Genomic DNA, 12,650 nt, shown 5'->3' on the forward strand with positions numbered 1-12,650 from the left:
CCGTCGCAACTATCTTGCTTCTTCACTTCCTTGTCCACCTCTTTTTACTTTCGAAAGCAGGGACCTTGCCTCGGTCTTCTTGCCCACAGAAGCCTGGGGACTAGAACGTTCAAGGCATACACCAGGGGCTCCATAATTGTGTGCTCAATGACTGGATGGATTCTGCAGACAAGGAAGTGGACGTAGAAAAGAGAAGGACTAGACCTGAGCATGAAATTATTTAATTATAGACCCAGTACTGCACAACCACGGGCATCACAGTTACAGAATGGAGGGTGGCAATCCAAAAAGAGTTCCACAGCTAACAGATACAGGAGGCGGTGTAAGGGGTGGTGGGAAGGCGTTTCCTGAAATGTACTGACCTAATGGACAGACCTGTGAGTAAAACATCATTCACCCTCTTCTTGTTCTTCACCATCCCTTTTCTGAATCTTTGTAGAATTACTTAGGAAACAACATCTCTCCTGGGGGAAAGAAATACTTAAAATTTAACAGTAATTCCTTTTTTAAACTTCACGTTAGCTTCCCTTTCTTCCATTAAGAGAAAGTAAAATTAAAAAAGTAAAGTTGTTGTCTGAAGACAGCAGCATTAAGGTGTTGATATTTAATTTTTTTAGGTTTATTTATTTATTTTGAGAGAGAGAGAGAGGGAGTGTGACTGTGAGAGGGTGAGGGGGGGAGAGAGAGAGAGAGAGGGAGTGCGACTGTGAGAGGGTGAGGGGGGGAGAGAGAGAGAGAGACAGAGAGAGACAGAGAGGGAGAGAGAGAGAAGCAGGCTCAGCACTGTCAGCAAAGATCTCAAGAACCCTGAGATCATGACCTGAGCTGAGATCAAAAGTCTGACGCTTAACTGATTGAATCATCTAGGCCCCCTGAGGTGTTAATATTTTAAAATAAATTTTTTATTTTTATTAAAATTTTTTTAATGTTTATTCATTTTTTGAGAGACAGAGAGAGACAGAGCCTGAGTGGGGGAGGGGCAGAGAGAGAGGGAGACACAGAATCTGAACTAACAGCACAGAGCCCAACCCCGGCCCGAACTCACAAACTGTGAGATCATGACCTGAGCGGAAGTCAGAAGCTCAACCGACTGAACCACCAGGTGCCCTTAAAATAAATTTATTTTTTATCTATCTATTCATCTGTGTGTCAACCCTGCATGTGTCCATCCACATGGGTATGGAGATATATATATATATATCCATACAAAAGATAAAAGATAGATGTCTCTGATTTATCGGATATTCATGAAAGCTATTTCTGGCTGATGAAGGTTTGGTTAGCTTTTATTTTCTGTATTTTCCTGCATTAGTTTTAATTTTTTACAATGCACGTGTTTTGTCACTTTTGCAAACACAAATGATTTTTTTTTAACAACTGGGAGCAAATATACCAAAATGTAAATAAATGATAGTTCATTTTGCAACGTAGGGCTATTAAGATATGCTCTTTGTATGTTTCTGAAAAAAAATGTTTTTTTCTTTAATTTTAAAGAATTTTTAAAAAGGAAAATTGTGAACCTAAGCTTAGTGCATTGGGGATCCAGAGAGGGCAGGCCGAGTCAAGGTCAAGGTTGAAAGAGTTCTAGGGTAGAGTGTCTTTTCAGCTGGGAGGCGAATGCAGGAAGCTAACAGGAAGGATCTGGTAGCCAGGGTCACAACCCTGGGAAGGGAGTTGAAGTTGTCATTAGAAGCTGGGCCTCCTGTCGCCCGGGGACATCCAGCAGGCAGACACGGGGCTTGTCGGTGACAGGCTTGGCTCCTGGGAGAACGTTGAAGCAATCAAAGGGCTAAGTTCGTCCAGCTCCTGCGGCCACCCCCGCCCCCCAAGGCTGCAGAGGTTTGACTTCCCCAGCCCAGCGACCCTTCTGGCCGCTCGCAGGTGCCAGGCACAAAACAGTCTCGCGATTATAAACGAATATGGTAGCAGTCGGTACGCGAGCATCAGTTGAATATTTTTTTTCTTTTTCAAGAGAGGAGAAAGATTCACGTCGGGAACAAGCTATCGGAATAGGAGAAACTGAATATGACACAGAAGGAGGGAGGGGGGAGTGGATTGAAATGGTAGGGGGTGTAGTGTAGGCATTGAGGGGGGGGAAGGGAGGGGCAGCCTTCGCTTCCATGATACTGAAATCATCCACTTGCGTGGCCATCTTTTCACCGGACTGTGACCTCCTTCCATGGTCTTTGACCAACTGCAGACCCTTCCCATCGCCTCGCGCAGGGCGCCGGCTCCCCGTAAGTGCTCAATAAATGCTCAAATGAACGGAGGCCGCTCTTGCGTCTTTACAGTGCAGGGCTTAGGAGGAGAAAGCAAGGAGGCCGGCGCTCTACGAGTTCCTTCGGAGGGACCATTGGGCATTCAAGGCGGGGGGGGGGGGGGTCCGGGGGAGTGTCCTACTTAATAGTGGAGGGAGCGGTACAGACAACCGGCCCTCTACACGGGTTTGCCAACCTCAGCCCTTGGGGACAGACGGAGACGTCGAAGGAGGTGGGAAGGTGCGTGCGCCCTTCGCACCAGGCCCTCGGATGCTGGGTGGTACCCATGGAGGCGCTCGGATCACTAGGGATGGAGCTAAGGCAGGGGTCTTCCCCCCATCTCAGAGCATCTTGTAATTCACTGACCTCGCCTTCCCCCTCCGGCAAGTGGGAAGACTCCCAGCTCCCAGGACGCCAGGGTAGGGAGCAGGGCTGGGAACGCGAGTGCAGAAATCGCGGCGCTCCCGTGTGCAAGCATCCCCGTGGGGTTCGCGCCGGCTCGCTCCGGCCCCCGCGCCAGCGCAGCCGGGACCCCCGCCCGGTGCGAAGGGTTCTCTCCCTACCTCCCCACCCCACCCCTCCCGTCCCTCCTCCTCCTCCCCCCCTCCCCCCCCTCCCCCCCCTGCGCCATCTGGGCCATCGGCGGCCACGGCCCGCCCCGCCTCCTCGCTCAGCCCTCCGCGGCTCCGCGTCCCGCGCTGCCCCGGCGGCGGGCAGGGGGTGGGGGCGCGCGGGGCGGCGGGGAGCCGGGGCCCGGGCGCGCGGGGCGCGCGGGGCCCGAGGACGCACGCGGCCGGCCGGGCGGCGCGCGCTTCCCCCTCCCCCGCGGCCCGAGCGCGAGCCGCCGTGACGTCACGGGCCGCCCGCCAGCCCCGCGCTCCAGCGGGCAGAGCGCGTGCGGCCGCCGAGCACATGGGCCCGCGGGCCGGGCGGGCTCGGGGCGGCCTGGACCCGGACGGGCGGCGAGGGGCCGCGCGCGGGGACGGGCCCCGGCACCCCCCGGGCCCCCCGAGCGGATTTCCACGCCGAGAGGATGTTGGCAGCGCCGGCGACCTGCCGAGACGCGGCGGGATCCACCTTCCAGTAAGTTAGAATTTTGCCCTCTGCGTTTCTGGGAACTCGAAAGCCTTGGCCTGGCGGGTTGGGATGCGCAATGAGTAGTTAGTTGGACGGAGGGAAGGGGCTTTCGGATTCCCGTGTGTGCTTGTTAACCGTGTACTTTCCTCATCACCAGACTCAGAGTGGCGGTGAGTTTTGGGCGTTGGTGGGGGGGGGGGTGGTGGGAGGGGTGGGTGCAGGGGGAGACATCAGATGGCCCAGGCATGCATAGAGAGAATTCCGGTTTTGTGCACTTGATGGGAGGTGTATTGTTACCTAACACCTAAGAATAGACCTCCTCCAATCAGTACTGATTTGGGGTCGCAGATGTGGTTTGCAGGCCCCTTTTGAGAAACGAGAGATCTGTGAACCATAGGATGCTCCCTCCATCCTTGACCATCCTCCTCCCCCCCCACCCCCCCCAGATGATTTTCGAAACTGCTTTTTGAAACTTTCTCTGCGTTTGCCTCGCCTTTACAGATTTGTTGGGTGGCCCCACAGCCTTATCATGGTCATTCTTTTCGGATGGCTTGTTGGTTTAATTGTGTTTACCCTCCCCAGACTCACGCGCTCTTATTTTCGCCAGTGTTGGGGGTGGGTATTGACTTTCAGGAAGGGCAGCCATGAGGCTGCAAGAGTCCGGTGCCCGGATACACTGTGAATTTTCCTGATGCTCTGTAAGCGTGGAATATTCTTCTGTTCGCTGGAGCCCCTGACCCCTGGCCCTTCTAGAAGATGAGAGAAGAGAGGAAATCTCTTGTGAGGGCGTTTAGGGAGAAGAGGGTGAAGTTTTGGTTTTCCTTTCTGGCCTCAGGTTTTCCAAAGAGAGCCTGGCAACCCCCAGCGGCCCACTCCACCACCCCGAGTCCTGGCTCCCGGAGCTGTTTTGCTGCTGGAGCAAGCAAGCCCTGGAGAAACGTGGGTTTGTGTGTGTGCTGGGGGGGGCGGGAGCATTGAGGATGTGGGGACTGTATCTGCTCTGCTGTTAGTCATAGGATGTTGCAGACCTATTTTGCATACTGGCGTTGACAAGTTGAGGCTTGTTCACTTGACACAGTCCTGTGGTCACAGTCAATCTTTCTAAAACCCTAACCGGTGGAGAAGGTGGTTGTATGGATCTTCTGAACCCTGAGTGGGAACTTCCTGAAAGATTTATTAGGAGAGAAACCTTCCTGGAAGCAGCAGACGGACAAACAGAATCCCTGGCTGGGCAGAGCCTCGTGGCCTGGTCTCTGCTGTTGGAAGGGAGTCGCGTCTTAGAGGTGAGGACTGCCTCATGGTCTCGGCCGGTGGCAGACAGCCCGCCTGGAGTTCTGTGTGTGGGTCCGGTGATGGGAAGGTTGGGTGGGCCTGGTGCTGACCGTAATGCTGTGCCCACCGAACTCCTAGAGGGGATTTAGTATGTGGTCGCATTGTTGTTGTGCCTGGTTAAGGGTGCTTTTTACTGTTGTCGTTGCTTTACCTACTTTTGAGTGCAGAATGTTGCATAAACCAGGCTTCTCTTGAAAAGTAGACGAAATCAGCCTCTTTTTTCCGATTTTCCTCTCTCTTCCTCCCTCTCCCCTCCCCCTCTCCCCCATGCTGTCTGGTGTGTGCTTTCTGTCCGTGGCTGGAGCTTTTTTGGGGTTGGAAAGAGGGAGTTCTTTTTCGCAGTTCTAAAATATCTGACCCCCCCCCCCCCCCCCACACACACACACACTGGTCTCTGATCGCTGGTCAAAAACTCGGGTGAATTCTCACTGTCCACATCCAGTCAATCCCTTGTGTTTTGGGTGTTTTTTTCTGGAATGGCTGGCAGGCAGGCTGGCTGGGTTTGGAGCCTTCTGACTGCCTGAGATGGACATTTCTCTCACAGCTCAGCTAAAGAGTCTCCCGGGTGATAAGTAAGTCGTCCCCTACTTCATCTTTGCGTTTGTGTCCCTGAATTTAGTCAGACCAACGGTAAGCCATCCCTTTCCTGAGGAAGCCGAGCACCTTGGATAGTTGCTGGTCCATATTGTTTGTCGAGGTGGCCCTGGGTCTTGCCAAAGGCTGTACCTAAGTGTGCTTGCTCGAGGTCAGATGCTCTCCTGGGTACTTGGCCTTTTTATTTTGTATTCCCTTTCATAGGTGGCTGTAGACACATCACTCTCCTTGTTTTTGCTTTTGTTCTTGTTTTCGTTATTTTTCTTTCTCTCCTGACGCTGGTTTGTGATTTCTTTAAGAGACCAGGACTCCCTTGTTTATATATCCCGTGTCTGTAGGGGGACCCTGCTCCAAGGTGGGAACAGTGCAACAATCTGGAGTCATTTTGACCGTTGACGAGTCCCATTGACAGGCACTTCTACACTCTCCCTGCCTAGTAAACCTCAAAAATTCTGGGCCTTCCTGGAGAATATTGCTCAGATGGTCCTCTGATAACTGCCTCTTCTGTCTCTCATGTTTTTCCAAGTAATCTAAGGAATTAATAGCAGGAGTAATAATAACAATGATAGTAGTTCCTGTAATAACAGGAAACTGTATATCATGTCAAGCATGTTCTTTGCATTCTATGCCCCTTACAACCTCACCAGGCAATTATAATAAAATGTCTAGCCGTGATGGGGTTCTTATTGTGGGCCAGCCTCAGTTCTAAATGCTATAAATATATTATCTCCTTTAATCTCCCAGTAATCATATAAAATAGGATTATTATTATTATTGCCGTTATTTTGCAGATGAAGAACCCACAGCTCAGAGAAGTTTGAAAAGAGCTCCTCTGGTCACACAGCTGGGGCACAATGGAGCCATCAGGATTTGGCCCAGGGCCAGCTCCCGGAAGTTAGGGGGCAGTGAAATAAAAAACAAGCAAAAGATGCTTGTTGGCCTGGAGCAGAAGGACATAGGCAGGATAGAAACCCCAACATCTTACCCAAAGACACCCCTTCCTCTGGCTGCCTGCCTCTTTCGCTCTGGGGGAGCAGGCTGCTTATAGTGCAGCCAAGGAGCCAGTACGGCCTTTAGTGTCTGGAAGGCTCTGGCCCCAGGGTCTGGGGAACAAAGCCTCTGGGGTCCAGGCAGGAGCCTGAGACATGGTGCAGAATCCATGAGCATTTGCAAAGTGCCACGTCCAGGCACCCTGCCTGGCTTTGTGACCAGCGTTCAATTACGATCAACATCCACAGCAGATGGGAGATAGGGTTCTTCTGGCCAGTGATCCCATCTTCCCCTCCCTCACACTCCCCGCAACTGTTCAGGGTCCCTGCCGTTACCCTGAGTGTGTGTAGCTCTTGTAGTCCCTGAACCTCCCCATATAGAGACTGTGGTGGGTAGAAACAATAACAGCGTGGGTCACAAAACGCAGGACTTCCATTCACGAGGCCGAAATTGTCTCGGCCAATTTTTTAACGGCAGGATTCTGAATTGCCTTTCCTTTATTTTCTCTTCCTCTTTTGGGGGGGGGAAGTGGGGGCACGGTGAAGGTATAGGGTGGTGTTTTGCTGGTGTCTGGTGGGTAGTCTGAGCCCCAGGATTCCTTGTTTACCTGCCTCTTTTTCCCTTGTTGACCCTAAGCAGCTTGAGAGTGCAGGGTGGAGTGAGTGGGGCCGGTGGTGTTCTTCACCTGTCTGGTGGCTGCCACAGCCCTGGTACTTAGTTGAGTCGGGTGACTGTCAAGAACTGCTCTGTTTTCAGGGGCGCCTGGATGGCTCAGTCCGTTGAGCGTCTCTAGATTTCGGCTCAGGTCATGATGTCACAGTTCTTGAGTTTGAGCCCCGCATCAGGCTCCTGGCTGACAGTGCAGAGCCCGCTTGATATTCTCTCATTCTCTCTCTCTCTCAAAATAAATAAATAAACTTAAGGAAAAAAAAAAAAAAGAACTGCTTTGTTTTCAAGGAAACAAGCAGCCCCCAGTCTGCAGTCGCTGTCTTAGCTATGAAACAGCCCCACATGGTGGGAAGTGAAGGGTTTGCCCCAAGGGAATGGACACTGAGGGCAGAGAAGGAAACCAAGCAGCAGCAGAAGGCATCTGGGGACATACAAGGGCTTGTGCAGACCAGGGTTACTTTGGGGCAAGTTGCTTCACCTCTGTAAGCCTCAGTTTCCTCATCTGTAAAATTGGGACGATAAAATACCAGCTTCACGGGCTGCTGTGCGGAGGAAGGAGTAGGGGATGGACAGCAGGTATCCAGCAGAATGTCTGGGCTCATAGTAAACCTTCAGTAAAAGTTCGCTAATATTACTGCTACAATTAATGGGTTTCATTACTTCCTGTGGCTGCCTGGAGTAGTGGTTTCTGAATACATTTTAATGTGTAAAGGGAACATTCTGGTTACACAGATGATGAGATGGCAGTGACTTCATTAGAGGTCTTTGCAAGCATCTGAGAGAAACGCTGGCTGTTAGGAGTAAGAAAGAGATAAGAGATCAGGGAATCTGCAGAAGCAGGTCTCAGAAAGGACAGGGATGGGGGGGTGCCCCGCACCAGTGAGCCTGTCTTTGCAGGTTACTTGTCTCTGCTGCTCTGCAGGGAGAATGGGTTTTCCCTCCCAGGGATGGTGCAGAGCACTTAGCACAGAGGAAGTAAGCTCTTGAAGAAGACATAAGAGCAGTTGTTGTTATTTATTATTCTTTAGGTGTCCCTTTTCCTGGTAACTTTGTTACTCTGCTCAAGATCGATTGATCCGTTCATTCATCTCCTGAGGAATTGCTGTGGTTCTGTTCCAGCTGCGGGAGACAAATATCCCTGCCCTCCTATAGCTTCCTTTCTAGTCCAGACCACACAGTGGGGGCAGGGTGGTCCCCAGGGGGAGATGTGGAACACGGGGAGACAGGGGAGGCAAAAATTGCACCCGCTGCAGTGCAAAGTGGCCCTGGCCCCACTGTCCTGTCAGGCGGAAGGTGCTTTGCACGAGGCCTGGCATGCGGTAGTTACTATGTAAGTGGTAGTTGCTATATTTATACTCTCCCATTTCCCCTCCTGAGATTTTCCTCCATGGTGCTTGTTATGGACTGAATGTTTGTGTCCTTCCAAAATTCCTGAGTTGAAATTCCAACCCCCGACATGATGGTATTTGGAGGTGGGGCCTTTGAGAGGCAATTAGGGATAGATGAGGACTTTAGGGCAGGGTCCTCACGATGGGGTTAGAACCTTTGTAAGAAGACATCCCAGCCAGCTTTCTTCCTCTCTCTGCGTGAGGACATAGAAAGAAAGTGAATTTGTAAGCCAGGAAAAGAGCTCTCCCCAGAAGCCAGTTTTGCCAGAATCATGATCTGGCTTCCAGAACTATGAGAAAGGAAATTTCTATCCTTTGAACTGCCCAGTCTATAGTATTCAGCCCGCACAAACTAGGACAATACTTATTACCCGATATACTGTGTATCTGTCTTCTCTCACTAAATTGTAAATTCTTTAAGGCTGAGGGCTTACAGTGCCTTCATTCCTTGTCTTTAATTCCGCAAATACGTAGCGTGTGCCTGCTCTGTGCCATGCACTGTTCCAGATGGTGGAGACGCGTAAAGGAACAATAGAAAGGGATTTCTGTCCATGTGGTGCTTGCGTTATAGCTAGGAGAGGCAGATAAGAAGCAGTAGACGTAATAAATAAGGACATTAATAGCGTCGTGGATGGTAACGTGTCCTCCGGGAGCAAGTAGAGCAGGTGAGGGTCTGGAGGGCTGAGCGGGCTGCGGTGTTGACCTGCCTGGTCAGGGCACGCGTGCTCCATCAAGAAGCAGACACTGGAGCAGCCTTGGAGGAGGTGAAGGAGGCTCGTCTAGAGGAGGGTGTTACGGGTCCCGGGGAGAGCCCGCGTAGAGGGCGAGGGCATCGGGGAGCCTGTGAGATGAAGGAGCACCAAGAAGAATGAACTGGAGTAGGGTGAGCCAGGGGGACAGAGGCGGAAGGGGGAGGCGGAAGGGGGAGCCGGGCGGGGAGCGGTCCGCAGGCCTCTCAGAAGGCATGGTCTTTTTCTTCTTTTTAATCGAGGTGTAATTGACCTATCCCGTTACCTTCGGCTCTGGTGTCATCCTGTTCATTCCGTGCCTTGTGTGTATCGTGACATGCACCACAACCAGTCTGGTTAACATCTGTCGCCTTGTGCTTGCCTTGGTAAAACGGGCCATTGAAGGGTTTTAGATGCAAACGGATTGGACGTGACTTAGCTTTTGGAGCGGTTGGTCTGGCTGCGGTGCACAGAAGGGCCGAAATCAGAGCCAGAAGCCAGGGCTCCAAGGGTGAACACGCAGGTATCTCAGGCGCTTGGTCCAGGCAGGTAGCGGTGGACACGGCTTTACAAGTAACGGGCTTCTGCACTGGTCGCTGCTGAGTCCCAAGCATCTGAAACTGCACCGTCTGTCCCGTGGGGTAGCCAGCAGCCTCACGTGGCCACTGAGCACTTGAAAGAAGCTGGTCTGAATGGAGATGTCATGTACGTGTAAACTTTCAAAGACTTCGTATCAAGACCGTAAAATATCCCATTAATGAATTCTTTAATGTTGATCGTATATTGAAATGATACTTTGGATATATTGGCTTAAGTACATTATGAAGATCAATTTCACCCGTTTCTTTTAACTTCTTAAAAATGTGGCCGGTAGAAAATGCGAAAGGGCAGGCGACTCACGTTCTGTTTCTGTCGGATAGGGAGGTTCTAGAACAGTGCCTGGGATGCAGTAGTCACGCAGGGAAACGAGTGAGTGAGAGAGTGCGGGCACAGGGATGCTGCAGTGAATGAGAACCCAGCCCTGACTTGAAGAAGCTCCCAGGGCGGGAGAGAGAGGCAGATTGCTAAGAGGCAGCCGGGTGAGGGACTCTCCAGAGCCTCAATGACCAGGCAGAAGTGGGTTTAAGTGGGTCCTGCAAACTCTGGGCACTTTCCGAGGATTATAACCAAGGAGTACTTTTCCAAATTTTACACTTACAGAGAGAGAGAGATGACGAGTGCACATGGAGGGGTGGGTTTCAGGAAGGAGGTCCCTGAGTGGAGGATTCCAGTCCCTTGGCAGACAGAACTGTGACGGGAAATGTAGCTTTCCTTATGGGAAAGAGATGGGAGCTTATCCCGGGAAACCTTGGGAAAAGGTCGAGAAAAGTTAAACATAATTTCTTGAGTGAAATACAGTCACTGTTTTGCCTTTATTGCTGCTGCTGTCTTTCTGGTGTACATGTTTGCATCCCGACTTGTCCCGGTTATCATCAGGTAATAAGCATTCCTGACTGCCTTGTATGCCCTGTCTGTGTTATTTTTATTGCACAGATTACATTTCTGCTCAGAGGCTGTTTCATCGCTCAAATAATCATTCTTCTTATTTGGAGGTTCAGCTCCATAATAGACTTTTTATATATAGTATCAAGGTTTCTATTCTTCAGTTAAATCTTTTTTTTTTTTTTTTTTTTTTTTTTTTTTGTAAATCCTCAGTCTTAGGCTTATACATCATAGCGTCTCAATATTTTGAAAATGTTAGGTAACTATTGGCGCTCATGAGATTGGCCCTGAAGCCAAGTTGCTGCTTCCTGGCGAGAGGTGTGATGTTTGTTGATGTCAATGATGCCTTGGAATGTCATTAATATTCATGTATCGTTTGCATTACCTGCCCGCATGTTTGCATGCAGCACATACACTTGCATTCGTTTTTTTTTCTTTACTTTTATTTATTCAGCCACTATTTGTGGAATGCCCATTGGGTGCTGAGCATTGTTCTAGGCTTTGGGCATTCAGTAGTGATCAACAGATATGGTACCTGTTCTCAGGGAGCCTACTATGTAATGGGGGAGACACAATGCGTCCACAAAAAACCCCATTATTATAAGGAATGTGAGAGAATATGAATAGAATAATGCGAGAAGATAGTTTATTTGGGATGAAAGGGTCAGTGTTGAAATCCTGCATTGCAGTGAGACACAGAGAGTTGGCTGGGAGATCACCAGAGAAGGAGCAAAGCACACACGGAAAGGGAAAGATTGATACCTGTGACCAGATATTAAAGGAGAAAGCACATCTAAGCACAAAAAGCTATAATAATGAGGATAAAGGGTTCCCCAAAGTCAGCAACAGAAAGCCAACCGACCTCATAGCAAAGTAGGAAAAAGACAGGAAGCGGTGCTTCTCAAAAGAAGAAAGCAAAGTCAGCAGGGCACGTGGAAAGAGTCTGAATCTCACTGGCCAAGGCGGGATCGAGCTGATTGAGGTCTGGTGTCTGTCCGGCAGATGTCCTCTGCTTTGGGGCACAGCACGAGGCGTTTTCGTAAACACGCACACAGCTGGGTAACACCGTCGCTTAATCATCACTGTCCGCTTAATCATCACTGTCGAGGAGCGGACCATTTCCATGGCCCCCAGACTCCCCTCCGGCCCCTTTCAGTTTGCTCCCCCTCCCCCAGCCGCTGACAACTGATACTTCCCTCTCTGACCTGACACTTTTGCCCTTTTCGCATAAACGGAATCAGACAGTGTGTTGCCTCCGAGTCTGGTTCTTCTCTCGTAGCCTGAGGCGTGGGAGGTTCGGCCGAGTTGCTGCAGGAACCAGTGGCTCCCGGGTTTAGACGGCCCGGGAGCGGTCTGTCCACGGATGTGCCGCTGTTTCAGTGTTCATCCTCCAGCTGGAGGGTGTTTGAGTTGTTTCGAGGGGCCACATTTTTCATGGTTTAAAATGCGCCCAGAATAGGAAGTCTGACTCAAGTCTTGGCGAGGCTGTGTGGCACAGGGTCCCCTGATTCTGCTCGCGAGCACGTGAGGTCGCCCTGAGAGATGGTTGACAGCATGAAGTCAAGTCAGAAACGGGCACAGCCTCGCTGCCCTGCCAGGCTGGGAATTCACAGCTCATGCTGTCTGTTACTTGAGGATACTTAGAGATGGATGTGAGTGTCTGAAAAATGGGCCGGCAAGATTTAGATTGAACTCACTGTTGTTGTCATCTTGGGAGGAGAGAGGGGATGGGCTGGCCCTGAGGGTCAAAGGTACTTTAACTTGACTTTGAATGCTTTTTAAAAGAAGATTATAGACAGGCAAAATGCTTCCTGGAGGAGGTGACCCCTAAGCTGAGTCATAAAGCACAAATAGGAGTTAGTTAGGAGGGGTAGTGGGGAAAGGGACTGAAACCCATTCCATTTTCCCAGCTGGCTGCTTCTCTGAATGAGACGTGACTGTTAGGAATGAATCTGCAGATGCCAATCTTCTGGAAGAATCCAGTGATTCCTAACCTTCAGTATCGTTCAAGCCCCATATCTACCAGCTGCCTCTGACTGGAGAAACCGTGCTGTGCCCTGTGCCCAAGGTGTCCACAGGGCGGACAACACTCAGCCTGGAGTTTGGGGTGGGTGAGGGCTGGGTTCTTGCCC

General features: G+C 50.8%; 1 long non-coding RNA gene across 26 annotated transcripts in view; it reads left to right on the forward strand.

Moving 5' to 3' along the window:
• Positions 1-2,934: 2,934 nt before the first annotated feature.
• Positions 2,935-12,650, forward strand: part of LOC132664522 (uncharacterized) — a 368,888-nt gene continuing 359,172 nt past the window's right edge. For 10 of the 26 annotated variants that reach the window (XR_014136589.1, XR_013553446.2, XR_014136573.1 and 7 more), the window contains exon 1: positions 2,938-3,341. This is a non-coding gene — a long non-coding RNA (uncharacterized LOC132664522). Of the gene's footprint in view, positions 3,342-4,170; positions 4,275-4,318; positions 4,619-12,650 lie in introns of those variants that run through there. The other 16 variants (XR_014136574.1, XR_014136592.1, XR_013553437.2 and 13 more) reach the window with 7 other exon arrangements.

This window comes from Panthera onca, chromosome F2 (genome assembly GCF_046562875.1).
Source record: "Panthera onca isolate mPanOnc1 chromosome F2, mPanOnc1 haplotype 2, whole genome shotgun sequence".
Taxonomy (NCBI): domain Eukaryota; kingdom Metazoa; phylum Chordata; class Mammalia; order Carnivora; family Felidae; genus Panthera; species Panthera onca.